Source organism: Pseudonaja textilis, chromosome 1, assembly GCF_049901715.1.
Source record: "Pseudonaja textilis isolate UNSWEBS1 chromosome 1, rPseTex1.2, whole genome shotgun sequence".
In the NCBI taxonomy this organism is placed as follows: Eukaryota; Metazoa; Chordata; class Lepidosauria; order Squamata; family Elapidae; genus Pseudonaja; species Pseudonaja textilis.
The window spans coordinates 301,919,525-301,946,475 of record NC_141990.1 but is presented as its reverse complement, the minus strand read 5'-3'; the positions used below and the strand labels follow the sequence as shown (position 1 = coordinate 301,946,475).

Below are 26,951 nucleotides of genomic sequence, written 5' to 3'. Positions count from 1 at the left end.
TTTCACATTGATAGCATGAACTAAGTCCATAATAACTATAGTGATTTCTTGACACTTTTCTACTATTGTGATTTATAGGGTTCCATAGTATCAGCCAGACATGACAGCATAAAGCCTATCTTCATTACCAATATATTGACACAGTGATAGTTGTATGGTGCTATAAGAGCCTATAAATTAGTGTTATAGAAAGGTGTCAGTCCAGAATGTATTTTTAAGCAGTCTTTGTGCAACAATGAATACATCATTAGATATATCTTTTAGTGTCTCATTCATTTCATGACTAGGATTCTGATAACCATGTTGTTTATTCAATTCTTGTAGGAAAACAAAGAACTTGGACTGCAACTAGAAATTACCATTACTTTGAAAATAATGACTATTTATTGATCGTCATGAAACATGATCAGAAAAGCATATTAACTGAAGATTCTATATTGAAAACATGATTTACAGATTGGTAGTTGCTCCTAATCTTTATACTGAGAACAGAGACCGTTTCTTATTTGAAGCACATCAACCCCAGGACTGTATTGTTTTGGAACATTCTGGCTCAAACATGTGAGTGTGATTATTGAAAGCATTTGATTCTAAAACAGCATTTGGTTTCTACAAGATAATGCAATTATATTCACAATGAAAGGCATAATTATTTGCCAGGTTGCCCTCGAGTAACATCTACTGTAAAATTTCTGGCATAGATTTATAGCTGTTATTGCTGGTTGTAGGTTGCTTTCTCCCTGTATGCCTCTTGCTTTCTTTGTCTCTCCCCCCCTCCCCCTTTAACTCAATTGGTATACATAGCGGAGATATCAGAACTGTCATTTAAAAGGACATTATGGAATAAGATTCTTTGACAGATGGTAATAAGCATTATGGTGTAATTCTTGCTGGGAAATGATTACAGAATTCTTGTATTGCCATGATGCAAGCTTTTGACCCTTCTCTTGATCTGCCTCAACCAAAACCCTTTTTGTTTTGTTTTCTGCATTATGTACTAGAAGTATGCCATGTGGACACTATTTTTATTCCTTCCAGATGGAAACTCTATAGATGTGCTCCTATCATCTTATCATCTTAGCCTTGAGTCCTCCTCTATGTTTTCCCACTCTTCCTTTTTCCTCTTTAATTTCACTTCTGGCTCCAGAGAAACTTTTCTGCTTGAGGATTGTTGTTGTTTTTCCCCCCCAGAGCAAGGGAACTGAGAAAAGAACATGTTTTTATCACCCTTTGTTTTGTTATGGAGAAGAACTGTTCCATGTTTATGCTATGGAGACAAATGGCACATGTTGCATGCATCCTAATTTTTTAATCATGGATATAGGCAGGGATGGGCTTCAAAAAATGTTAGCAAAGGGTTCTATACCCAGTTGTTGGGTGGGCGTGGCCATGGTGTCTGATGGCCTCCTGCACCAGGCTGGGGGAGGGGAGGCGTTTTTTGTCCTCCTCGGGCTCCAGAGGTTTTCCTTAAGCCTCTGGGAGAGTGAAAACAGCCACCCCGGACTCTGGAGGCTCTCTGGAAGCTGAAAACGGGCCCATTTCTAGCCTTCCTGAACTTCCAGGAGGCCCATTTTTCACCCTCCCCAAGCCTCCATGCACACCCTGCACTCAACTGCATCCAAAATGGGCTGCATGGGGATTCCTGGGAGGGGCAGGGTGGGGCCAGCCAGGAGTGGGATTTGGGGGTTCTCCAATTAATACCGCACAGAATCTTAGCTAGGGGCTCTCCTGAACCCTTACAAACCCCCAGCAGCCCACTCCTGGATATAGGCATCCTCAATGAGGAGTAACGAAATAAAGTGATATATACTGAAAATGTATAATCACGGGACTCAAAGTAATGTCCTTAACAATAAAAGTTTGAATGAGAATAAATGGTTACCGGTAGTTTATGATCTCAGGAAAGCAGACATTCACAGAACACACTGAATTATGTTTAAGTCATAAAGTTTGCATTTGGTTTAGGATTTCTGCAGCTTAGTGTATCAGGTAAATTCATCCTATTTAGTTCATTTTTGGTTCAACGTATTGGGAGATTCCAGAAAATGATTAAATTCAGTAATCCATCAGAGGAGACAGGTGGGTTATGAATCTAATACAAAAATTAAGAGTACATTGCACACAGTACTCTCATGAATTGTGTTCAGTATGTGTTCAGTAGTCATTCATTTCCCACCTTTCAACAAAATTACATAGTTTCATGTCCATGCAGTTTGATATCTGCAGATAACAATTGTTGAAAGTTACTCATAATTATGGCCAAATCAAAACTCTGCTAATCAACAGACATATAACTTGCACCTAAACATTTTGCGTATGTTAAGGGTTTCTTATTAAGATAGATTTTTTTTCTTAGAAGATGTTATTTTCAGCAAGACGTGGTTTTAAATATTGTTTTGGCAGGAGTTCAATGCCTTTGCACTGAATTATATGCACTTTGATATTTAGCTTGCTTGTGCAAATGCTGCAATTGTATTACAATATTGTGTTAAGCAGTTGGCCATAATTTTCTGGGAACACAGCAGTATCTTCTTAATCCTACAATATTGTCAAATATGTTAGACTAACGCAACCATTTCCCCCTTCCAGACAAAGAAAGATGTGTAAAAAATAAAAAACTTTTTGGAAAAAAAAAAGGCAAAGAAAGATGTGTAGTGAATTTAATTTAATGTATAGTCTCCGTCTTCCTCATCACCTTTCATATTTTCTCATTTGCACATAATAATCTGGCATTTTAATCATGATAGTTTTCTGTCATATACTTTTACATCCTTCATTTCCTTGATGAATTTTCACTCTACATAACTCTTTTGAAGCTTTATAAAATTTTGCAATTGGTGAGAGAATGCTGTACTTTGATGTCAGCTGAGTTTTCTACTGGAGAAGTGGATCTATCTCAGTTATAATTCAAGAAGTTTTTGAAGTATCTTCCATGTTTCAGTTACTCTCTAGTCACAAATAAAGATAAAACAAGCAATGGAGACAAAGATGAAGGCAATTAATATGGGTCACTATTATTCAGAAGGAAACGGTACTGAAATAGTCATGTTAGGGTCCAAAACTGATCAATATTTTTAAAAATGAAAGTTATCCGACAGGCACTTTTGGTGTAGAGCTTCTCCTAAAAATAAGGTATATGTTTAATAGTTTTAGAATTGAAATTTCCTGTGCACAATAAATGTTTCCTATTACATATTTTGTGTTACTGATGAATATCATGCACACATAGTTGAACATTCAGTGTTTAGTACAACGATGACATTTTTGGTGGAAGTAATGTATTGTTGAAACAAAATAAATCAGTCTGATTTTATAAGAGATTGGAAATTATAGATGTTTTTTCAATTTCAATTTATGATTACTAGACTCTGGAATTTTACAGATGTTTCTATTTAGATCTCTCCCTATTTGGAGAGATATGGAAATCTATTCCTTTTCATATATGCATAGAAATACTGATAATACTAGCAATAATAATATACAGGATGAACAAACCTACTTTTCACTTTGTGCATAGCAGAACACAGGGCGAAAATATATTTTTTAATGTAATAATAATAATAAAAAGGGCTTGAGGGCACTGACACCGAGGTTATGTCCTGATACAATATGTAACAAGAACTGAACAAGAAGAGTGACTTGCAAACTACATGTAGCTGTTGAGATGGGTCTCTTATGAAACAGAAACTTAACTCCTATAAATCCACTACTTTTCCTTCTTTGCCTTTTAGTTCATTATGACAATTTAGTTACCATTCACAAGTAGTATAATCAACATTTTGGTGCAGGACTTTGTTCTCCCATGCATGTAAGAAGTCTAGGAAGAAGTCAAAATTCTTCTTCCAACATCTCCCCAAATTTACAAAAAAGATTGTGTGATTCTTGTTTCAAGTGAACTTTGGTGTGAGGTACAACCATGCCAGGAAATGCACAAACTGCTTTCCTTAATTTGTGCTATGTAAGGGCAGTAACACTTACCAGCCTCATTATTTGAGGGGGGCTGTGTAGAGAGAGTTTCCTCCTTTAAATTCCTAGGAGTCTACCTCAGCAAAGATCTTACCTGGAAAATCAACACAACCCAGGTAGCCAGAAAGGCCCAACAGAGACTCAATTTCCTCCAGTGTTCTTGTGAAAGAATAAAGTGGAGCAATGGCTGATGACCTCCTTTTACCGGTCCACAATAGAAAGCGTCCTCACATATTAGATTATGGTGTGGTATGCTGGCTTGACAGCCGCATATAGAAAGACATTACAGAGGGTGGTGAGCACAGCACAAAACATCGTGGGCTGTTCCCTGATACCACTAGATGACATCGCTAGGGCTCGCTGCCTTAGAAGAGTGAGGAAAATTCTTAGGGGCGACTCACATCCCAGTCAGCACTTCTTCACTCTCCTACCATCGGGTAGGAGGTATAGAAGCATAGCTAGTCGCACCAACAGGCTGAAGAACAGTTTCTACCCATGGGCTGTGAATGGAAAATAACTTCATGTCAACATAATATGACAGATTTGCAGGGCCGCCGCATTGTGTAATAAGATTGGGTCTGGGTCAGGTACACAGTGTCCTCACTGTGAGTTGTGTTGTGGGGAGGGCTGCACAAAGGGAGGCTCAGCCAATCTCATTGTACACATGTTGTACTCTGACAATAAAGGTAATAATAATACTGAGCCAGAATAGGACAACATTTGGAGCAGCAAATATTAGACTGATATAAACTTCTCTTGGCTGAAGGACAGGTGGATTTCATGTTAACATCACTCTCTGAAGGTGTCCAGAGGTTGGCAAAGTGATAATTGTTTTATCCATAATAAGTTCCCCATACAGGCAACTATCCTAACCTTGGAAATTTGGATGCCAGCAACACATCAAAAGTGTGCCAGGTTGGGAGAAGTTTCATTATATGACTGTATGTGATGGTCATGACAAAGAATAAGATCTTGGGGTGGGGGGGTGTTCAATAAACATGAAGGTTAAACTGATGGCAATGTTTTTACGCTGTTTTAATTTTCAGGCAGTGCATTTAACTACAACAGACAAAATAATTAAAGACGGGTATGTATTTCTTCTTTTATGTCGCTGCCTGACTGCGTAATATTGAAATGAGCAAATGATGTCTCCAAAGAACTGAACATTAAAATTATTAACCTCCTGAACGCTGATAGCCCCTTGGATGTTTTTTCTTCTTGATTTCATTCCTTTTCCTCTTCTCTCTCCCCACCACTGACCTTGGCTTCATTTGTCCCAGCTGCACTTTCATCCCATTGGCTGCCGGCAATTATGTGATTTGTCTCTGAGCATGTGCAGCATCATCACACCACCTATAGCCCGGGATGGCATCAGCAGAATCATGTGGATCAGTACAACCAATAAGAAGAAGCCAGTGATTTTTTTTTTTTAAATAAGGCAAAGGACTATGAAGCTACAATAAACAAGGGGAGAGACTGCAGCTCAGAAGAAGAGCATAAGGGTTTTTTTTTTAAATGAAAATGATCTGAAAGATCAGTCATAGGAGTTTCTAGGTTTATTAAAAGGTTCAGGTTTGAGAAGACAGAAATATGGCACCAAGAATGTTGGAAATGATATAAACATAATAAGAACAAATACTCAAAACGCTATTGAAAATTGAAAGATGCTTTTTACCAAGTACTTCTTTTGTATGAATTCTTCCCCTTCTTGCACTGCCGATCTCAGTTTTTAGGACATTCTGCTGCAGTGGAGCACAAACAGTGGGCTGTGAAATTCTCTTTTTGTCTTACAATAAATGCTGCAGAATGTCTGAGCTCAGGGTAATTTTATGGGATGAAAACACTAGCAGACGGTGTGGAGTTTACTGGAAGACGTCAGCTGGTCTAATTCATTATTTATTGTGCTGCATTTTATGGCTAAGCTCTAAGCAGCAGCACAGCTTCTGACAGCAGTCTTAGAAAGACATGTATGGAGTGGATTAAGAATAAACATGAATCTTAACACAACTTCAGTGGATCTCTGGCCTTGCAAAAGAATGGTTAACAAATGTCTGTCTTCTTGAAGAAAGACAAACCAATTCGAAGGAGATGTGTAGGTTTGTTCCTGGCACTGTAACTCAGCCATGTTTACCCTTGGTTTACTATGGCCAGAGCTGAAAAAAAAGAAATAGTGATGTCTCTGCCTAGATAGCATGCCAGAATGCTTACCCTATCCATTTCTGCATTACAGAGGGAGAAAGGTTCCCTTTTCAACATTTTATTTAAGTACTGAAGAAAATTTAAATGGCTACCCAATTTGATCTCAGTGACTCCAGGCCACTTATCAGGATAAAAACCCAATATAAAAAAAAACTATAGAAAGCAATAACTCCCCACCTCCCAGTCAAATAAGACATTTGATAGACTCCATCCCATTCTGGGCTCCTCAGACTCATTGGCAAAACTAGGTCTTCAGGAGCTTGGGAAATAGTTCAAAGTGGCAATCTTATCTCTGTAAGGATGATGTTCCACAGGGAGGGAGCCACCATGGAGAAGGCCTTTCTTCTTGGTCCTGCAAGATGGACTTCTTAAATGGAAGGGACCCATAGCATTCTTGCCTCCCCACTCTGGTGGGTCAGTCGATGTGCCTGGGAAAAGAGGAGTCCTTCAAGTAACCTGGTCCCAAGCCATTAGGGCTTTGAAGATGACCACAAACACCTTGCATTGGACCCAGTAGCAAATTGGCAAATTGACAGGAGAGATGACAGTTGTTGCACAAAAGTATGCGGGCCACTGCATTTTGAATCAATTGAAGCTTCGGATACTTTTCAAGGATAGCCCATGTAACCCCACTCTCTTTCAGGGCTAAACTGGTGTTTATCTAATAGCTGTTAAATACTTTCTTTAAAGGACATCTCTGCATTCTAAAACATAAGAGAGAAAGAACCCAGTCCAATGACTAATATGGCAAGAACTGGGGATATCCATGAGAATGTTTTAAAAAGGGGAAATGGAGGCTACAACTCTGTGATTGAAGTCTGTCTTAATGCATGCAAAAAAGGGAAGGGCTTTGCTTGCATACTGGTTGCATCTTGATTTTTTTTTAAGCCTCTCTACACACACACACACACACATCCCTCCCAATGGATAGCCTGATAAGAATATTACACATTCCACTTGGTTGGTATTTAAAGCTTTACTAGAAACTCTGAGAGTCTTGCAACCAGCTGGCTCAGAATGGGGAACAGCCATGAAGGAAAGGAAATTAGCCTAGCTTGAAGCCATGGAACCACTACCATGCAACTGGGCATGGAGCCATTGCCAAGCATTCAGCCATAGAGCTATGCATGGATGGGCACGGAGGATGAAATACGTGGTTCTGGGAGAGCTGCCATCATGGGGAGGAAGAGAAGGAAGATTGTTTTCCAGTGCTGACTGGTTACCTCAGTCAGAACTTTGGTCTCTTACTACCTGGTTTATTCTGTTGGTCCCCTTTGTGTCCTCCCTTTGCGTTCTCCTTTTCTTTTCTTGGCATGGGTAAGCTGCAGTGGAGACTTGGAAGTCACATTTCACTTGACTCCAGGAAGCATTGTGAAGCAAGAGCAAAGCCAATAAAAAATGATTTGCCTGCAAAGCTCAGCACTGAAAAAAAAATTCCAGCTTTCTCTGGTTTTGAATAAAATGGTGCAGAACAGAAGCAGAAAAAAGCTGATTCATCCATCCAAATATGCTGATGCCATGGGACTGGAGAAGACCAGAACTACTGCAGGAGCAGCCCATATTGACTTGCTTGGTAATTACCCATTTATTAGAAGTTATGTTGATCACAAGAGTCTTCCCTGAAGTTAGATAAGCCTATGTCATCATATCATTAAAACATTATTTAATCTGGACCACGTTTTTAAACCATCGCTGTTCTGTTTGGCTTCTTGTTCTTCTTGTTCTTTTTCTTTTTTCTCAGATTTCAAAAAAGACTCTTCTTAGTTCTCACAAAGATAAATGGAAGGAGAGGGGAAGTGCATTTAGAAATGTTAGATTCTGCTACTATAAAGTTATAATAAAAGTAGTATTAGGTGCATGACTTTGGTTTTCCGGTTTGCTTTGCCTTGGATGATTGAGAGAGAATGAGGACCCATAGTGGTCTTCTGAGTTGGAATACATAGAAAGTTCTCTTAGTTCTGTTTCAATTCCAGAATAACAGAGTTGGAGGGGGCCTTGGAGGTCTTCTAGTCCAATCCTCTGCTCAAGCAGGAAACCCTATAACCATTTGAGACAAATTGTTGTCCCATCTCTTCTTAAAAACCTCCAGTGTTGGAATACTCACAACTTTTGGAGGCAAGTTGTTCCACTGATTAATTGTTCTAACTGTCAGGAAATTTCTCCTTAGTTCTAGGTTGCTTCTTTCCTTGATTAGTTTCCATCCATTGTTTCTTGTCCTACCCTCAGGTGCTTTGGAGAATAGCTTGACTCCAGAGGTGGTATTCAGCCAGTTCTGACAGGTTCTGGAGAACCAGTAGCAAAAATTTTGAGTAGTTCAGAGAACTGTAAATACCACCTCTGGTTGGCCCCGCCCCATCTATTCTCTGCTTCCTGAGTTCCAGCTGATCGGAGTCCCAGCTAATCAGCTGGGTCTTCTTTTGTTGCCCTGCACAGATGAATGGAGCTGGTAAGCAGGTTAGTGGGGTGGGGAGGAAATAGGGATTTTACAGTATCATTCCCCTGGAGTGTGGTGGAAAGGTTTTTTTTTACAGTATCCTTCCCCTGCCATGCCCACCAAACCACACCCACCAAGCCACATCCACAGAATCGGTAGCAAAAAAAAATTGAATATCACAATTGCTTGACTCCCTCTTCTTTGTGGCAGCCCCTTAGATATTGAAACACTATTATCATGTCATCCCTACCCTTCTTTTCATTAGGTGCATGACTTTTGTGCAAGACATACCCAAGTCCTTCAACCATTCATATGTTTTAGCCTCAAGTCCTCTTGCTCTTCTCTGCACTGTGTTGTGGTGACCAAAACTGGATATAGTATTCCAAATGTGGTCTTGCCAAGGCATTATAAAGTGGTACTAAATACGTCACGTGATCTTGATTCTATCCCTCTGTTAATGCAGCCTAGTACTGTGTTGGCTTTTTTGGCAGCTGCAGCATAATGCTGGCTCATAGCTACAGTAAGTGATTGTCCACTAGGATTCCAAGATCCCTCTTGCAGTTACTACTATTAAGCTAGGTACCATTTATTCTATACCTGTGCATTTCGTTATTCTTGCCTAAATGTAGAATCTTATTTTTCTCGCTACTGAATTTCATTTTGTTAGATAGGGCTCAATGTTCAAGTCTGCCGAATCCCTTCTGTATTTTGAGCCTATCTTCTTGTGCGTTGGCTATTCCTGACAGCTTGGTGTTCTCTGCAAATTTGATGAGTTTCCCTTCTCTCCCTCTATTTAAATCACTGATGAAGATATTGAAGAGTATTGCGCCTAAAATAGAGTCTTGGGGTACTTCACTGCATACCCCTCCATGTAGATATAGTTCCATTAAGGACTATAGTGTGGTTGGTCAGTTATGAATTTGTTGGAAGTGATGCTTTCTAACCTACATTTTTGTATCTTGTCAAGTAGTAGGTTGTGATCTACTTTATAAAATGCTTTACTAAAGTTGGAGTAAATTATATCCATAGCATTTCTCTGATTCACTAATGTTGTCACATTGTCAAAAATGTAATAAGATTTGTCTGGCATGATCTGTTTTTCACAAAACTATGTTGGCTTCTGGTTATGACTTTGTTTGCCTCTAAGTGTTTGCAGATTTATTGCTTGATTATCTTTTCCAGGATCTTCCATGGTATTGCTGTCAGACTGATAGGTCTGTAGTTTTCTTAGATCCATGGTAGTTTGGACTGTTTTTTTCCTTTCGTGTAAAGACAGATGCAAAAAATGTGTTCAGCAGTTCTGCTTTCTCCCTGCTGCTTGTCACCTTGTGGCCATTTTCTTTTATTAACAGACCTATTATTTTCTTGACTTTTTTTCCGCAAAACACACTCTCACCGAAGTGGTAGTAACACCGGTTGAATCTCACTCGAGTGAGATCCTATCTTGTCCACTAGTGGTTCGGTGATTGCACGCACACACCCCTAATGCTTGCACCCCTAATGTATGTGTGCAACTTTCCCCACACCAGCTGAGGCCTGCAGCACCAATCAGCTGAGAGGATAAAGAAGAGAAAAGAGCAGGGGTGGGTGGGAGTGCCAATCCTGCTCCTTTCTCTTCTTTCTCCTCTCAGCTGATGTAGCAGGCTTTTTTCCCTCCTCTCAGCTGATCATTGGAGGCTTTTTTTTTTTTTTTTTACTACCGGTTGGGCCAAATTGATCTGAACCTGTAACATACCACTTCTGGAGCCTTTGCTTTCCTGACTTCATCTTTGCAGATTTGGGCTATTTGCTGATATTCTGCCTTAGTTAGGTGCCTCTCTTTCCACCTTTTATACTTGTCCTTTTTGTTTTTCAGTTTATCAGAGAGTTCTTTGTGCAGCCATGACGGTTTCAATTTAATTGAAATCTATGGGTGGTAAACTAGCCGCAACAAAATTCCCATTCAGTATTGTCTCCGTTTTTCCCCCCTCAGAACTCAGAAACAGTTTAAAGTTGACCCCCTGTCAACTTCAAAATGCTATGAACAAAAAACAAGGGATATCAGGCATTACCTCATTTTAAGCTGTTGTAGCTCCCAGAGCATAAACAAAAAGGGTGATGGCTTGCACCGCCTTTCCATATTTTCAATACATATTGTGAAAACAACCAGACACACAACATTGAGTAGTTGCACCTGAAGGCTATTGAGTTAATATTCCTTGTGAAAGATTTACTATGATGATTGCAATTCAAATACTAGGATGCTTCCTGAGGTAGGAGTTAATCTGTAATGAGAAAATAGATCACAACTGGGCTCCATAAAGTTGCCACATTTTAGTATGTTGTAAAAGAAAAGAAAAACACCACTGCAATTTCAATCATGCTGTAGCTGAGTCAGAAATTAATCAATTCAACTCCGCAGCACTCTCCAGGAGTAGAAAACCATGGAACAGTTTTTAACCTGGTGGCAAAGAACCATTTGAAATTTCCTTAACTTAAGGCTCTTGGATCCAGCAGTGTTGAGTTTTGCTTTTCAAAATTAAGACAACAAGGGCAATTACAAAAAAGCCAAACCAAAGTGAACTCAGCCATCTCTTCTGCTTTCACAAAATCAGTCCCATGATACATGTTTATTTTCAGCTTTATTCTGGGAGTAATCAACTTTCAGCCACCAATCTGGAGATACAGATAAACAAGACCTCCAACTTGCATGGATGAATTATGTTAGTGTTCAGAAAGCAGGAAAAACATTATCTGTTTTTCTGCAACAACAAAGTCAACTACTGTTTGAGCCTCAACCCTGTGTTCTTAATAAACATTTTCATGCTTTGTTAAGGAAGAAACATTTTCAATCTGGTATCTGTTCAAATGATAAGATCTCTCTAATTCCAGGTTTTTAAAGAATTTAATTTCTCCTTGGGGTGAGAGATCTGGATTGGTTTCCTATGATGCCCAATCCAGGGATGACAAACATGTCTGGGGCAGCACTTGGGGGTCATAGTGTCCTATGATACCCAATCCAGGTGTGGCAAGCATTTATGTCTGTTTGTGCCCTGGGCAGAGAGGGGCTGTAGGATGCATCATGGGAGGGGATGATGCAAAATATTCAGATGAGAATCTGATGTGTGATTTATTGTTTATTACTAGTTATTTTTAGGAAGCAGTTAGAGAAGCCAAAAACAGATGGTAAATATAAGATAACCACAACTTAACCTAAAGTAGGGTTGTCAAACTCATGGCTCATGGGCCAGATGCATCACACACTGGCCATGCCTACCCCCAGTTTAGAGAAGGGGGGGAAAGTTGTGATACATCATATGATGACAATGTGATGCCACGAGTTTGACACCCCTGACCTAAAGTATAGAACATTATAGTCCCAGTATTTTCCTTTAGTTGAAAACAAAAGTGATTCTAGAATTGACATGGGCAGTACCAACTTTTGACAAATAAATTCAAAAAAAATAAATAATATAGCTTCCTATTATTTTGAATACAAGCTAAAACAGGTACATTTATACCACAATTAAAAATTACATTTAACTTCCGCTTCCGTGTGGTCTTCAGTCTCCTGCTGAATCTTAGGTGGAGCTCTTGGTGACTGAAAGCTGCCTCCTCAGGCCTGAGAGGAACATCTTGCCAAGTGTAATCCCACTAAAGCTTGGCGTGTCACACGAACCAGCTCATTTTTATTAAACAATATAGATGATTGATGTTCATTTGGTCTTCGGTGCTCTTAAAATATAGGCATAAGATAAGAGGCATCCATAATGACAACCATATTTATAAAAGTCTTCAGTACTTAAGAACTTCAGAATTGCTTGTTTGCGGCTCTGTTAGTGTTTGGGGATAAACCCCCAAGCAGAGTATGCAGCAGCAGTCCAGCCAGGCAGGCAAATGAGAGAGAGAGTGGGCCCAAGAGTATATACACACTGGAGACAAAAACACTGTTTGTGGTTTTAAAATAGTTATTTAATACACACAGAGATTAAGAAGTGTCATTCAGTCCATATATCATTATCCAGTATATCCATCCAGTTATCAAGTCCATTAACAGTACATACAATGTCCTTATCTGCTTGTAAATCTTCTCCTCCCGATACCTTTCTCTCAAAGACAACGCTGAATCCTCAGCTCACTAGGCAAACAGTCCTTGTGTTCAGTTGAAATGGTATCTGGCACAGTAGCCATCCAGAGTAAGCAGATAGACGTTCCAGCAGGCAGCAGACCAGGAACAGAACCAGGTGCATCCAGAAGCGGGTCTATTACGTTTCCCTTCCTACCTTTATTACTGCCTGCAACCGCACCCACAATGACATTGCAGTTTCTTGTGCTTAAAGCTACAAGACACTTAATCCTAGGTTTACATATTTATTCAACCCAAACCTGGTTGGTATATCCATATACCCAACATTCTCCCCTTTTGGGTGACATAAATATGTAATGCCTTTACATTCTAAACCCATATTTTTCACAACTCTCTAGATGCTTAATAGCACCTTGGGCTTTAGTAAAATGATCAGCTACATTGTCCTCCGACATGCAGTACTCAGCTGTATCAATTTACTCTGTACAGATTGTCTTACATTAAGATACCTCAAATCTGTATGTTTACTTCTCGTTTTAACTGCAATATTAGTGGCCATTTGAATTGCTGCCTGATTATCTTCATGTACAACTATGGGGTAAGTTACAGTTATACCCATATCCTTCAACATTTGTTTGTACATAATTAACTCAGTACACAATAAAGATAAACAGGAGAATTCTGCCTCCATAGTAGACAAACTTATATGCTGTTGCCTTATTGACTTCCAGCCAATTAATGTCTTACCCAGCATTATGGCTGTTCCTGAAGTCGACTTTCTAGTATCTCTTTCTGCTGCAAAACTAGCATCTGCATAAGCACTCAATATGAGATCACCTTTTGGTTCTAAATACAGTGCATAGTGTAATGTTCCTTTAAGATATCTTAGGATTCTTTTCAATGCTATCCAGTGACATTGAAGCGGATCATTATTGTGTCGTGCCAGCTGATTAATACTAAAAGCAATATCTGGCCTTGACCAATTGCTAATATATGATAAGCTACCAATCAAGGATTGATATAATTCCTTATCACATTTGGGACTTTGAGTATCCATTTTGCAAATATCCTGACTCATTGGAGTCTTTGCAGGCTTACAAAGTTCCATCTTATAATCTATTAGCAATTTAGATATCTTATCTTCCTGAGATATCTTAAAACCTTTCTGTGTTCTCAGTATATTTAATCCTAGATATCTCTTTATCTCCCCTAATTGCTTGATTTTTATTTTCTTGGCTAATGATGCAATTATTTCATTTGCTTCATCATTAGTTTTAGTCATCAGAGCAATATCATCAGTAAACAACAATAATAATGATATTTTCCCATTCTTTTCTCTCTTAAATAGACATGGGTCGGCTAAACCAGCTTTAAACCCTATATTGTTCAGTTCTTTTACAATATACTGGTTCCATTCGTAGCCCGATTGTTTATGACCATAAAGGCTCTTCTTTAATAACCAACAATCATTATTATTGTCTCCTTTAAATCCATTAGGCCTTTTCATATAAACAGTATGTCTTAGTGGAGCATGCAAGTAAGCAGTTTCCACATCTAAATGGTTAACTATATATTGCTTGCTTACTGCCCATACTAATGCTGCCCTTAAAGTTGCTGCTTTCAGACTAGGTGCAAATACTTCATCATAGTCTTTTGCACTTTGTCTAAAGCCTTGGGCTACTAACCTTGCCTTATGGATTGTGTTTCCATCCTTATCAGTCTTTATTTTAAAAATCCATTTGCAGCCAATGGGTTTTTCATTACTAGGTAATCTCACGTTTTCATATACCTTCATATCCTTCAGAGACTTCAATTCTTTATTAATTGCTGCATACCAATTTTCTTTCTCTTTAGAAGGATATCTTTTTATCTCATCCACAGTATTTGGGATTCTATTTTCCTGGCACACTGTATTAGCCTGGTATCTATCAGGCGGTCTAGAAATACGTGTAGTCCTTCTGGGTATTACTGGGCTTGGTTGAGTTACTACCTGTTCCTCATCCTCAGCTATTTCTTCCTCTAGGGGCTGTACTTCTTCCTGTACTTCTTCCTTTACATTATTTTTAAAGTTACAGGGATACTTAATGGGATTTCTGTATGATTCAATAACCACCTCGTTATTGTTATCCTGTTCTAACTTATCCCATCCTACGTGCTCTAGAAATTGGGCATTGGCACTACATAACACCTTAGATGTGCCTTTCTCCCAAAATCTATATGCCCTATGGTTAGCTTGGTAACCAACGAAGAATAATTGTTTAGCTCTATGTTGCCCTTTACGCCTGAGTTGTGTAGGGATATGCACCCATGCTGGTGCACCAAATGTGTGCAGGTAACTCAGATCAGGCTTCCTGCCATGCCACATGGTGAATGGTATTTCACCAGTAGTTGAGTTAACCACATTATTTAATAAATTATTAGCACACATTATGGCCTCCCCCCACAAAGAATCAGGTAACCCAGAATCAGTTAACATAGTACGGGTCATCGCCTGCAATGTTTGGCCTCGCCTTTCAACAAATGCATTGTGCTGTGGTCTGTATGGTGCAGATGTCTTATGAGCTATTCCAGCTGCATTTAACCTATTCTGGAATTTGCTATTAACAAATTCCGTGCCATTATCTGTCACCAGGGTTATAAGTTGCCGTTTGGTTTTTCTTTCAGCAAACTTTAACCAATTGAAGAAATGTTGATATGTTTCAGTTTTGCTTTTCATTAGATAGCAAAACCCATATCTAGAGTAATGGTCCATTATGCTCAGTATATATCGAGCACCCCCCATACTGGGTTTCTTCGGACCTATAATGTCTGCAAATACTACTTCTAAAGGTTCTTTAGTTTTGAAACCATTTAGCCTATTTGCAGGCATTATTTTACTCTTATCTTCACAGCAGACATTACAACGCAAATACTTATCACAGGGTTTTAACCTTATTCCTTCAGATAACTCTACTGTACGTTTTAGCATTTTAAAATTCACATGCCCCAAACGTCTATGCAATAAATGGATACATTCATCATGAGGCTTGATATTATTAAATACAGTCTGTGCCTCCCCTTTCTTACTGTCATGTAAGACATATAATGCTCCATTTAAAGCTGCAGTTACCCTTTTGCTATCTCTTTCCAGTATGCACTTATTATTCTTAAATGTAACTACATATCCTAGTTTATCTAATACTCTTAAAGAAAGTAAGTTCATCTTTAACTGTGGTACATACAACATTTTTATATTCTGGTTTAAACATGGACAATAAGCAATACCTTCACCCTTGGCCTTGAGGGTGCCAACCATTGGCGAGTGATATACGTTGAGAGCTTGTAGACATTTTTATAAACTTTGTCTTATCTCTCGTGATGCAGTGGGATGCACCACTGTCCACCACCCATAAATCATTCTTCATATCACAATTGCCAAACATGGCCAGTTCAAAGGATTTCTTTGGCTTCTTTAAATTCTGGCTTTTTCTTTTCTGCAGAATCTTGCCAAATGTCCTCTGCCTCCACAATTAAAACACTTTTTAATTGTGTATGCCGTCGAAGATAAATTCTCTTCTTCCGGGTGCTTTACTTTACACAGCTGGTTTCTCTCAAGCTTTGAAGATAATTTCTCTTCTTTATTAGGCTTATCTTCTCTCAGCTGGTCACGTTCAAACCTTCTTCTGGCTTCTTCTAATAGCCTGCGGTAATCTCAGTTACTGATAAACTGTCTTTTGGCAATACCTCTAATGCAGTCACAAAATCATCATAGCTTCGATCCAAAGAAGACAATATGATATATACTTGTTGCAACTCATTAAATATAAGCTCTTTTTCTTGCAATTCTTGAAAAATGCTTTTCATACAGTTTAAATGAGTTAACATGTCTCCATTCCTCTCAAAATGTGTTCTAAACAGCTTCCGTGTAAGATTGATATGAGCTCCTACACTGTCTCGAACATAAATCTTTTTGAGATTATCCCAGCAGTCTGCAGCATTTTCCACTCCACGGATATGAATGAGTTGCTGGTCAGACAGGGTGAGACCTATGATGCACAAAGCCTGTTCATTCTTTTGTTCATAGTCCTGTATCAGTTTATAATCCTCTTCATCATTGGGATTTAAGTTGGATATATCTGGTGGGTTTGTTATTATGTCCCACAAACCTTCTCTTCGTAGAAGTAAACTACATTTCATTGACCATGAAACATAGTTTGTTCCATCTAGTCTGGATATCATGGACAGATGTGGCAAATTTACTTGTGCCATTGCTCTTGTGAAAAATAACTATTTAACAAACAGTTTGCATTTACAGTAATGTGCAACTCCCACCAGCTCTCACAGCTATATCCTGGTTAGTTAGACTGTGCACACTGCTGGGCCCATAACCAATGTTAGTGTTTGGGGATAAACCCCCAAGCAGAGTATGCAGCAGCAGTCCAGCCAGGCAGGCAAATGAGAGAGAGAGTGGGCCCAAGAGTATATACACACTGGAGACAAAAACACTGTTTGTGGTTTTAAAATAGTTATTTAATACACACAGAGATTAAGAAGTGTCATTCAGTCCATATATCATTATCCAGTATATCCATCCAGTTATCAAGTCCATTAACAGTACATACAATGTCCTTATCTGCTTGTAAATCTTCTCCTCCCGATACCTTTCTCTCAAAGACAACGCTGAATCCTCAGCTCACTAGGCAAACAGTCCTTGTGTTCAGTTGAAATGGTATCTGGCACAGTAGCCATCCAGAGTAAGCAGATAGACGTTCCAGCAGGCAGCAGACCAGGAACAGAACCAGGTGCATCCAGAAGCGGGTCTATTACGTTTCCCTTCCTACCTTTATTACTGCCTGCAACCGCACCCACAATGACATTGCAGTTTCTTGTGCTTAAAGCTACAAGACACTTAATCCTAGGTTTACATATTTATTCAACCCAAACCTGGTTGGTGTATCCATATACCCAACAGGCTCCACCTCCTAAATCTCGTTACTTACAGGTTTAATCAGCCCAGTCTTTGCCAAAATTATGTCATCCTTCTGGGTACCTTTGGTAACATGCCATTGGGACAACGAAATTACTGTTCCAAGTGAACTAGGAATCAGCAGGTGTGCCTTTGATCACAGCCTCTTGCAGTCCACCATCTATAATAGTTGCTTTTTTATTTGATTTAGCATTGAAGGACCTTTGGCCCAAATTTCCCCATAGGATTCTTCTCCCTAAATGTCAGCAGTTTGATGCATTTATCAGCGAACTAAGGATTATGCTTTGTTTTGTATTGGGTAGCAAATATAGATTTTTCTGGAATTGATGCAATGTTTTGAAATGTTTTTAACATTTTATAATGAAAGGTTAAACTATTTTATACTTGTTGACTAGAGGCTTATTAGATTTTGTTCTTGATCCCTGACAAAATCAAATCTGATGGTAACATTTGAAATTTGGGCATATGTTCATTCAGGGGCCATGAAAACCTATGGGCTCCCCCATACAAGCAAGGAAAATAAATTAAACTCTAAGACGATGGGAAATAATTTAACACTAACAAGGATTTCTCACAGAGAAAAAGAAAATTAATACATATATTGACTGTATTCATACAGCGTAGAACATTATAGTTGTTTAACCACGATTTATTAAATAAATCACAATTGGCTAAGTTCATACAATACATTAAGCTATAAGGTATATAGTTTGCAACCACAGTAGCTGAATTCACAAAACATACTTAGTCACAGAAAAACCAGACCATGTTATGGTTTGCTATATTTCAAATCAAGCCATTGGGACACACAAATGAATCAAATAATTGCTGAAAGAACTGGGCAGAAAGTGATCTTCCCATTTTTTCCCCTTAACATTTCACCTACTGGGTTTCTCTTTTCACTTTGTCCCTCTATTCCACAGCCCACCCAATTTAGTGGGGTCCTTTGATGCCCAGAATAAACTTTCTTGGGACATCTTAAAGGTTGCTTCCTCCACTAATTTTCAAGAACCATCCACACAACTGAATCTGAATGGAGTCATAAGGAATATAATGTAGGAGAAGACCAGGGTGAGCCTAAGGGAGGGGTTAAATATATAACAAGTCAGAAGTCCTTGCACATCCAAAAGAGATCTAAGTCCAGCCCACCTTGAATGTCTCTCTTATCTCCCGCTCATTTCATTTGACTACTACACTGCTCAAAAAAATAAACACAAAAATAAGACATCCTAGATTTGAATGAATGAAATATTCTTATTAAATACTTTGTTCATTACATAGTTGAATGTGCTGACAACAAAATCACACAAAAATTATCAATTGAAATCAAATTTAGCAACCCAAGGAGATCTGGATTTGGAGTTACACTCAAAATTAAAGTGGAAAAAAACACTACAGGCTGATCCAACTTTGATGTAATGTCTTTAAAACAAGCCAAAATGAGGCTCAGTAGTGTGTGTGGCCTCCACGTGCCTGTATGACATCCCTACAATACCTGGGCATGCTCCTGATGAGGTGGCAGATGGTCTCCTGAGGGATCTCCTCCCACACCTGGACTAAAGCATCCCCTAACTCCTGGACAGTCTGTGGTGTAATGTGACGTTGTTGGATGGAGTGAGACATGATGTCCCAGATGTGCTAAATTGGATTCAGATCTGGGGAATGGGCGGGGCAGTCCATAGCATCAATGCCTTCATCTTGCAGGAACTGCTGACACACTCCAGCCACATGAGGTCTAGCATTGTCTTACATTAGGAGGAACCCAGGGCCAACCGCACCAGCATATGGTCTCACAAGGGGTCTGAAGATCTCATCTGGGTAGCTAATGGCAGTCAGGCTACCTCTGGCGAGCACATGGAGGGCTGTGCAGCCCCCTAAAGAAATGACACCCCACACCATTACTGACCCACTGCCAAACCAGTCATGCTAGAGGATGTTGCAGGCAGCAGAATGTTCTCCATGGCGTCTCCAGACCCTGTCACGTCTGTCACATGTGCTCAGTGTGAACCTGCTTTCATCTGTGAAGAGCACAGGGCACCAGTGGCAAATTTGCCAATCTTGGTGTTCTCTTGCAAATGCCAAATGTTGGACTGTAAGCACAACCCCCACCTGTGGACGTACCACCCTCATGGAGTCTGTTTCTGACCATTTGAGCAACCACATGCACATTTGTGGCCCGCTGGAGGTCATTTTGCATGGCTCTGGCAGTGCTCCTCCTGTCCCTCCTTGCACAAAGGCGGAAGTAGCAGTCCTGATGCTGGGTTGTTGCCCTCCTACGGCCTCCTCCACGTCTCCTGATGTACTGGCCTGTCTCCTGGTAGCGCCTCCATGCTCTGGACACTATGCTGACAGACACAGCAAACCTTCTTGCCACAGCTCGCATTGATGTGCCATCCTGGATGAGCTGCACTACCTGAGCCACTTGTGTGGGTTGTAGACTCCATCTCATGCTACCACCAGAGTGACAGCACCACCAGCATTCAAAAGTGACCAAACCATCAGCCAGAAAGCATAGGAACTGAGAAGTGGTCTGTGGTCACCACCTGCAGAACTACTCCTTTATTGGGGATGTCTTGCTAACTGCCTATGCTTTCCACCTGTTGTCTATTCCATTTGCACAACAGCATGTGAAATTGATTGTCAATCAGTGTTGCTACCTAAGCGGACAGTTTGATTTCACAGAAGTGTGATTGACTTGGAGTTACATTGTGTTGTTTAAGCGTTCCCTTTATTTTTTTGAGCAGTGTAATTGGTCAGATTCTTGTAGAGAGCTTAAGCTTGCAATAAATCTTTATACTCATTTGAACTGCCTGAATCTCCTGATTTTCCCAGTGCTTGACATATAAAGTGGGTTGATTTGATCAAGATTAAAATAGATATTTGGTTATTTGGGGCAACTCTTAATAGACTTGCTGATCAGGATGGAATGGCCAGGATTTAGAACAGAAGAGAATTCTTTATTGGTCAAGTGTGATTGGACACACAAGGAGTTTGTCTCTAGTAAATATAATTATAATAATTTTAATTTATAATTTTATAATTTATAAACTAAGATTTATAATTTTATGAATGTATTATTTATAATTTTTAATAAAATATAATAATTTTATAAACATAAATATAATATATAATATATAAAAACATATATAAACAGATTAAGGATCTGTTTACAGATAAGAGGAGATATGAAATGAAAAGATTATTTGTTGTATTTTAAGAGAAGGTGAAGAAGAGAATTGTTAAGATTGTTTATACTTGTGATGAAGGGAAGTTTCATTTCTTTACATATTTCTTTTCTTATTCTTTGTGATATTCTTATTTTTCTTTCATTTTTCTTTTTCTTTCTATATTCTTTTTTCTGTGCTATTTCGTATCTTTATTCATTGTAGTTTGTATTAGTTTTTATCTCTTTAACTAATAAAATAATTATATTAAACAAATACTGAATGGAGTCATAGCTCCCTTGCATTAAATGTGGAAACATGCAACCAGAAGAGCCATCATTTTTGTGAAAATGCTCCCGATCTCTCTTTTGTTAAAGATCCATAAGTCATTGTATCAAGAGATTTCTAGTTTGATTTAATTAATTCCAAAGACTCTTGCCTATTGATCACTGGGTGTTCATTTGGCAGTCTTGCAAAGAGTATTTTGTGGTAGCCAAGCCATGGCAGCAAATTATCACAGGCCAGTGTCTTGCTATTCCAACTGGTCTATAATTTCACCTCTTGCTTTGAAAATACAAGATTTCATCTGCCACACAGTCAAGTAGACTTTGGGATTCAAACAACATGGTTGTTATGGAGAAGATACATTGATTCATAATTGTCCTGGGACAATTTTGGGGTAAAACTGCCTCCCTCTCCTCTGCTAGTACTGATAGAATTAGTAAGTTCAGTACAACACTGTTTCTTGAATCTATTGTGTAAATCAGCCCGCAGTCTAAATTTCTTTTACAGAATGACTTTTGAGAATCTCACTATAGGGCGCATGGAGCCATCACCTGGACAAACAGTGTGATTGCATTTATGTATTATTTTCCAGGTAGGCAGTCATATTAACCTTCCACAGCAAATTTAGTGGAATAGGGCTACCAGAACTGAATAGTATGTATCTAGACGACTACCGGGTAGCAAAGAGTTAACCTTTTATGTGTCTCTTGATTCTGTGATAGTTATCTGGAGCTCACAGACCAAGCCTGGTAGCCCAAGAACCTCTTTTCAAATGCACACAGAGGTGGCACAGTCTTGCACCAGCAATCTTTGTGTTTTGTGCTATTGCCGTTAACATTATTTTCATCTGTTTCTCAAGCCACACAAGGGGCAGCCTTAACGTAAGTGTTTTAGGATGTAATACAGGGATTTAAAAAAACAACAACCCTAGGTCTGAATCACATTCTATTTTCTTCAGCTATTTAGAAACTTATGTTCTCTTCTGCATTTGGGTTGCTTTGTTTTCCTACTGGTTTTTCTTGTATTGGTTTTGACTCATCCACAAAATTTGATCTGACACACCTTTAGAAATAGGTCACAGGGAAACATGAACTAGATCACCAGCATAATTCTGCATTTGTTTTGTAAGCCTTGTTGCAGAGCACCTTTGAAAGTGATTGATTTTTAATGTGGCAGAAGAAGTAATGAGACGACTTAAGCAATTGAACATAAACTAAATTGTGTTTAATTTTTGGCTAGTTTCACCAACTTTTTGGAGGGTGGATTGTGGTATGTCCCTCAAAGTCCAAGTGTGCATTTTCACCACCAAATTTCATTTTGTTAGATAAGGCCCAGTATTCAAGTTTGTCAAAGAGCCTGCTGTATCTTGACCCTATTTTTTGGAGTGTTGGTTATTCCAAGCCAATGCTTTCTAGGAATTTTGGTAGTTGGAATAAAAACACACAAGGGGTTTCTCCCATTTCTAAGACATGTTCTTTATTCTATCCCTTTGTGTTCATGCTTTGAAGAGTCAACTGAGATGCCCCATCCCTATGTGTTTTGACAGAGATAGAGGGGACCAGTACTTGGGCTGTAGTAAGATCTTCTTCGAGTAAGGATGCTGCAATGATAACACATGAATTTATTATTGCAGACAACCATCTGGGCATGCCCATGAAGTCAATAGGATTCAGGTGCTATTTGAAGGGGAGTTTAACTTTGTAGAAAAGACAGTTGCAATGAAAGCCTGTAGAACCAACTTATACTTGGACTATATCATTTCATGTTGAAGATTCATACTCATAGGATTGAGTAATATTGCTACTGGAAAGCTAAATTAGTAATTTTTTTTATAGTAAGTGATATAGGCCAAATATGGCTTTATACACTGTGTTAATGCAGAGCATCTTTATAATTTCTTGTAGAAAATACTGGGGCTTCGCTATCATGGTATGCTGTGAACCATGATTTGCAGAATAAAATGATTCTAATTACCCTAAGCAAAAATCACACAAACTAGATTATGGTTCAGTGCAACAGTACCTGATTAATCAATACTTTGAACATAATAATTCAATAAATGTTAAAAAATTAAAATAGCTAAAAGCTGTCATGACCATCACAGCTGGGCATATTTCAGTGTCAAGAAATCTTGCACAAAGTATTATTTTGTGAGGTTAAGATCTTAAGGATGAGATCCTAAATTTTAGACGATTTTGGTGACTTTTAATAAAAAATATATGGGGCAGGAATATACATTACTTTAAAAGACTCCTGGTCCCTGGATTAATGCAATGAACCTGGCAATGGGGTATATTTAGAAAAAGAAACTTTCAGGCAAGCTTACAAACTTGAGGGACACAATCTGAAGGTTTAATTTGCACATTATAACTCAATAAAGTAACAAAAAGCAATGTAAATTTGTTAAATGAAAGCAAGTTTATTGTGCCAAATGTATGTGACCTAAGCAAATACACACAAAGATATAAACACAAACGTGGAGATGTTATGCTGTAGAACCATCAGAAGGCTCATTCATACTCTTACTGTAGATTTCATCATAACAAAATAATGACAAATACTATTGTTGACTTGGGTTGGCAGGGAAAACAATTCTATTAAAAAATGGAAAATTTGATAACTACAACAGCATGCAGAAGTAAAAAGACTCAACTATACGAGCCCACTCTCCTAATTTATCACTTTGTGACACCTTGGAACTCACTGCTTTTATGTACAATGAAAATAGGAGATGCCCTATTATATAATTTAATATGATTGGAGGAAGGTAATATCCAGTGTTCAGAAATTGCTCTCATCTCCAAAAATTGCAACATCCTCTTTCATTCTGATATCCTCTAGATGTACTATACCACTGGTTCTCAACTTTTTCTTCACCGTGGACCCCTTTAAATACCTTTTATGGCCACAGACCATGGCCACGGATTACCAAGAGTTAACTCAAGATTTAAATCATAACATTTCTTCAATCCTTCGTGGAACCCCTGTGATGGCATCGCAGCCCTGCAGAGGTCCATTGACTAGAGGTTGAGAACCATTGTATTATACTATTAGAGTTTATTATTATCAGCGTATAGCATTGTTACAGTAGCCAGGAAACCACAATGCTATTGCAGAGTAGTAGTTTTGCTTGCCAAGGTACCAGCCCTATTATAGAACATGCTTATGTGCTTCCCAAGATGTGCCACGAGAGGGCAAGCTGGCTTCATACCAGAGAGAAAGATGAGGGGCTCTTTCTGCAGCATCACCCAAGGCCCCTCTCTCTTCCCATTGCTGCCTTGCAAATGGGTGCCACAAGTGGAAAGGTTCAGAACCATCAGGAACCTGACTCCTGCACAGAGCACAAGTTCATCTCCCCACTGAAGTGGTACCTAACTGTCTACTTGTATAGAATATGCTTTTGAACTCTTAGGTGCACAAAAGCTGAGGTGAGCGACAGGAGCTCACCCTGCTATACAGTGCTTGGGCTCAAACTCCCAGAGCTGAGACAATCTCCAGTGTCATTAAGCCACTGGGTCACCATGCTTCCTATTATTAAAGGTGCTGTAGTGCAATAGGTCTGGAGTACTTTTTCCCCATCTTAGTAATTTTAAAAAGCTTTCATATGGAGACCTTGAAAAGGAAGATGCTTTCTGGGTATTTGGGAAGACCGTCCCAACAGATCTGGAGAGGAAATCAAAGTTAGCTTTGCAAAGCCCACTATAACACAGCATTAGTTTATTTCAGCAGGATATCTCTCAGTCAATATCTTCTTTCCAAATAATTATAATTGCTAGATTCAGCTTATAAAATAATTTCTTCACCTTCAGTCTCATGTAAGTGAATATACAAAAGGGAACAGCTATTTATAAATCTGAAATTATCTCAATAGTATTTATAAACTATGAAAAATTATTTCAGTTTTTATGATAAAAGGGAATCACATTCCCAATATTAACGCTAAAATATTTTCATTAATGTTATACATAGGCAACAAGAAAAAGATATCCCTATCCCCAAACACATTTACTACCACAATCACAAAAAAGGGTTAATTGATTGCATTAATAATAACATTACTTTGGGAGGAAGTTTTCTTGAAAAGAAGTGTCGCAGTGCTTGTAGTGAGAAAAAGGATGGGGTAAACATGTAGACTAATTCATGTGTTCATATAGACAGTAACTGCATACCTTTGCCACTAGGTGGCAGTCAACTACCTGGGTGATATTAGGATTATTACTAATTTTCTTTAAAACAAATCTCTTTTGTCTAATCCTTAGAGTAACAAGTCGTGTAAAAACAGGAATGTGATATATACCTGATAGTATCACAAAAATTGTTTGCTTCAACCTGGTGTAACGTATAGCACAATCAAATTGAAGGATGTTGTTAACTCAAACACAGATCTTTGCAAAATCAGGCCTTGTTGGATTGTATTTCCTACACTGACATTATCTAAACATGAGATTGGTGCCATAAAACTTTTAACATTTTCTGTGTTAAATTCAAAAGATGACTGTGTTAGCTTCAACTTGTTCCAGCTCTGTGTTTTAGATCATATCTCCTTCTTCACCTTATGCTGAACAATTTTGTCCATTGGGTGTTGATTCCATGGCTCCAAAGTACAAGAAAATTATTTTGGGATAAGAATTTTGTATAAGGCACAGGCTGAGGGTGCTTCCAAGTCTGGATATATCATAAATTTTAATATTAATTACTCCCTATCAAGTAACTCCAGACAAAAATTAACTGCACCCTATTACTATGGCTTCTTTCAATAGCTGAGGCCACTGAATAGCACGCTTTTTATTTTTTCTGTCTTGCTGCACCACCTGCAGAGGAAAGGAGAATTCCATTTTTAGTGCCACTTTGAGATTACATCATTCAATCAGCCATTTTGCATAATCTATAGATTCCATTCAAACTGCAATTTGCTAAGCTATGTCTCCATTGTGTGTCTCTAGACCAGGGGGTCTCCAACCTTGGCAATTTAAAGACTTGTGGACTTCAATTCTTTGCTGTCTGAGGAATTCTGGGAGTTGAAGTTCACAAGTCTCAAAGCTGCCAAGGTTGGAGACCCCTGGTCTAGACCATTCTCTGGGCTCATCAGCTAAGAATTATAATGGTCCAAAAATATCCAAACTGAAAATAATAATGAAAAGTGAAGAGATTTAATTTTGAGTTTTGATTCCAAATGAATGTGCTATTGGCAGAGGTAGGAATGAAGAGTTTAAGGGTTTTATATCTAACCATTCTGAGTATCTCCTATGCCTTGGAACAAACTCCTGCATATTCAGCAACATATCAGTCTTGCTATTTAGGATTTTATAAACACTTCCGGACATTTTTTTCTTTAGGTTTCTTGATCCTTTATCACCTAGATAACATCTGATCAATTAAAGGAGTTGATTGAGGTTGGCTGATCAAGTAAAGGCCTGATTGTGGTTCACTTATTGATGCTCAGACACCAGAGTCGTGACATTGAGGATGGGAGTGGACATACTAGAAGTTGCATACTAGAAGTTGCATACCTTTGAGTTGACTAACTGTGTGCATGCAGAAAACTAATCATAGAAAATACAGTTGCTAGATTATCCAGGATCTCCACATATTTTGGGTGCTTCCAGTTGGAGATCCTCTGTAACAGGAGTGTCAAACTCGATTTCATTGAGGGTTGTGTTTGACTTTGGGGGGCTGGGGTGGCTTGATATCACTCATGTCAGGGGCATCTGTGGTGGCCTGAGCACTCTGCCACTGATAAAGGGCTCCTGAGCTCCGTTTTCATCTGCGACAGCTTTCTGCAACCTTGTCAGCAAAACCTGAGCTCGGCAGAGGCACCACGGACTGCAGGCTATCCTCTGCTGTTTCCAGGTCGGAGACAGTTACAGAGGT

General features: G+C 38.8%; 1 protein-coding gene and 1 long non-coding RNA gene across 2 annotated transcripts in view; one reads left to right on the top strand and one right to left on the bottom strand.

Moving 5' to 3' along the window:
- Window positions 1-26,951, top strand: part of LOC148128279 (uncharacterized) — an 88,380-nt gene that overhangs the window by 36,895 nt on the left and 24,534 nt on the right. Inside the window, exons 5-6 of the long non-coding RNA XR_015741186.1 lie at window positions 325-561; window positions 5,013-5,053. This is a non-coding gene — a long non-coding RNA (uncharacterized LOC148128279). The remainder of the gene's footprint in view (window positions 1-324; window positions 562-5,012; window positions 5,054-26,951) is intronic.
- Window positions 23,480-26,951, bottom strand: part of LOC113434933 (inverted formin-2-like) — a 34,156-nt gene continuing 30,684 nt past the window's right edge. Inside the window, exon 16 of the mRNA XM_087922268.1 lies at window positions 23,480-25,891. The gene's annotated coding sequence lies outside the window, so the exon portion shown is untranslated. The remainder of the gene's footprint in view (window positions 25,892-26,951) is intronic.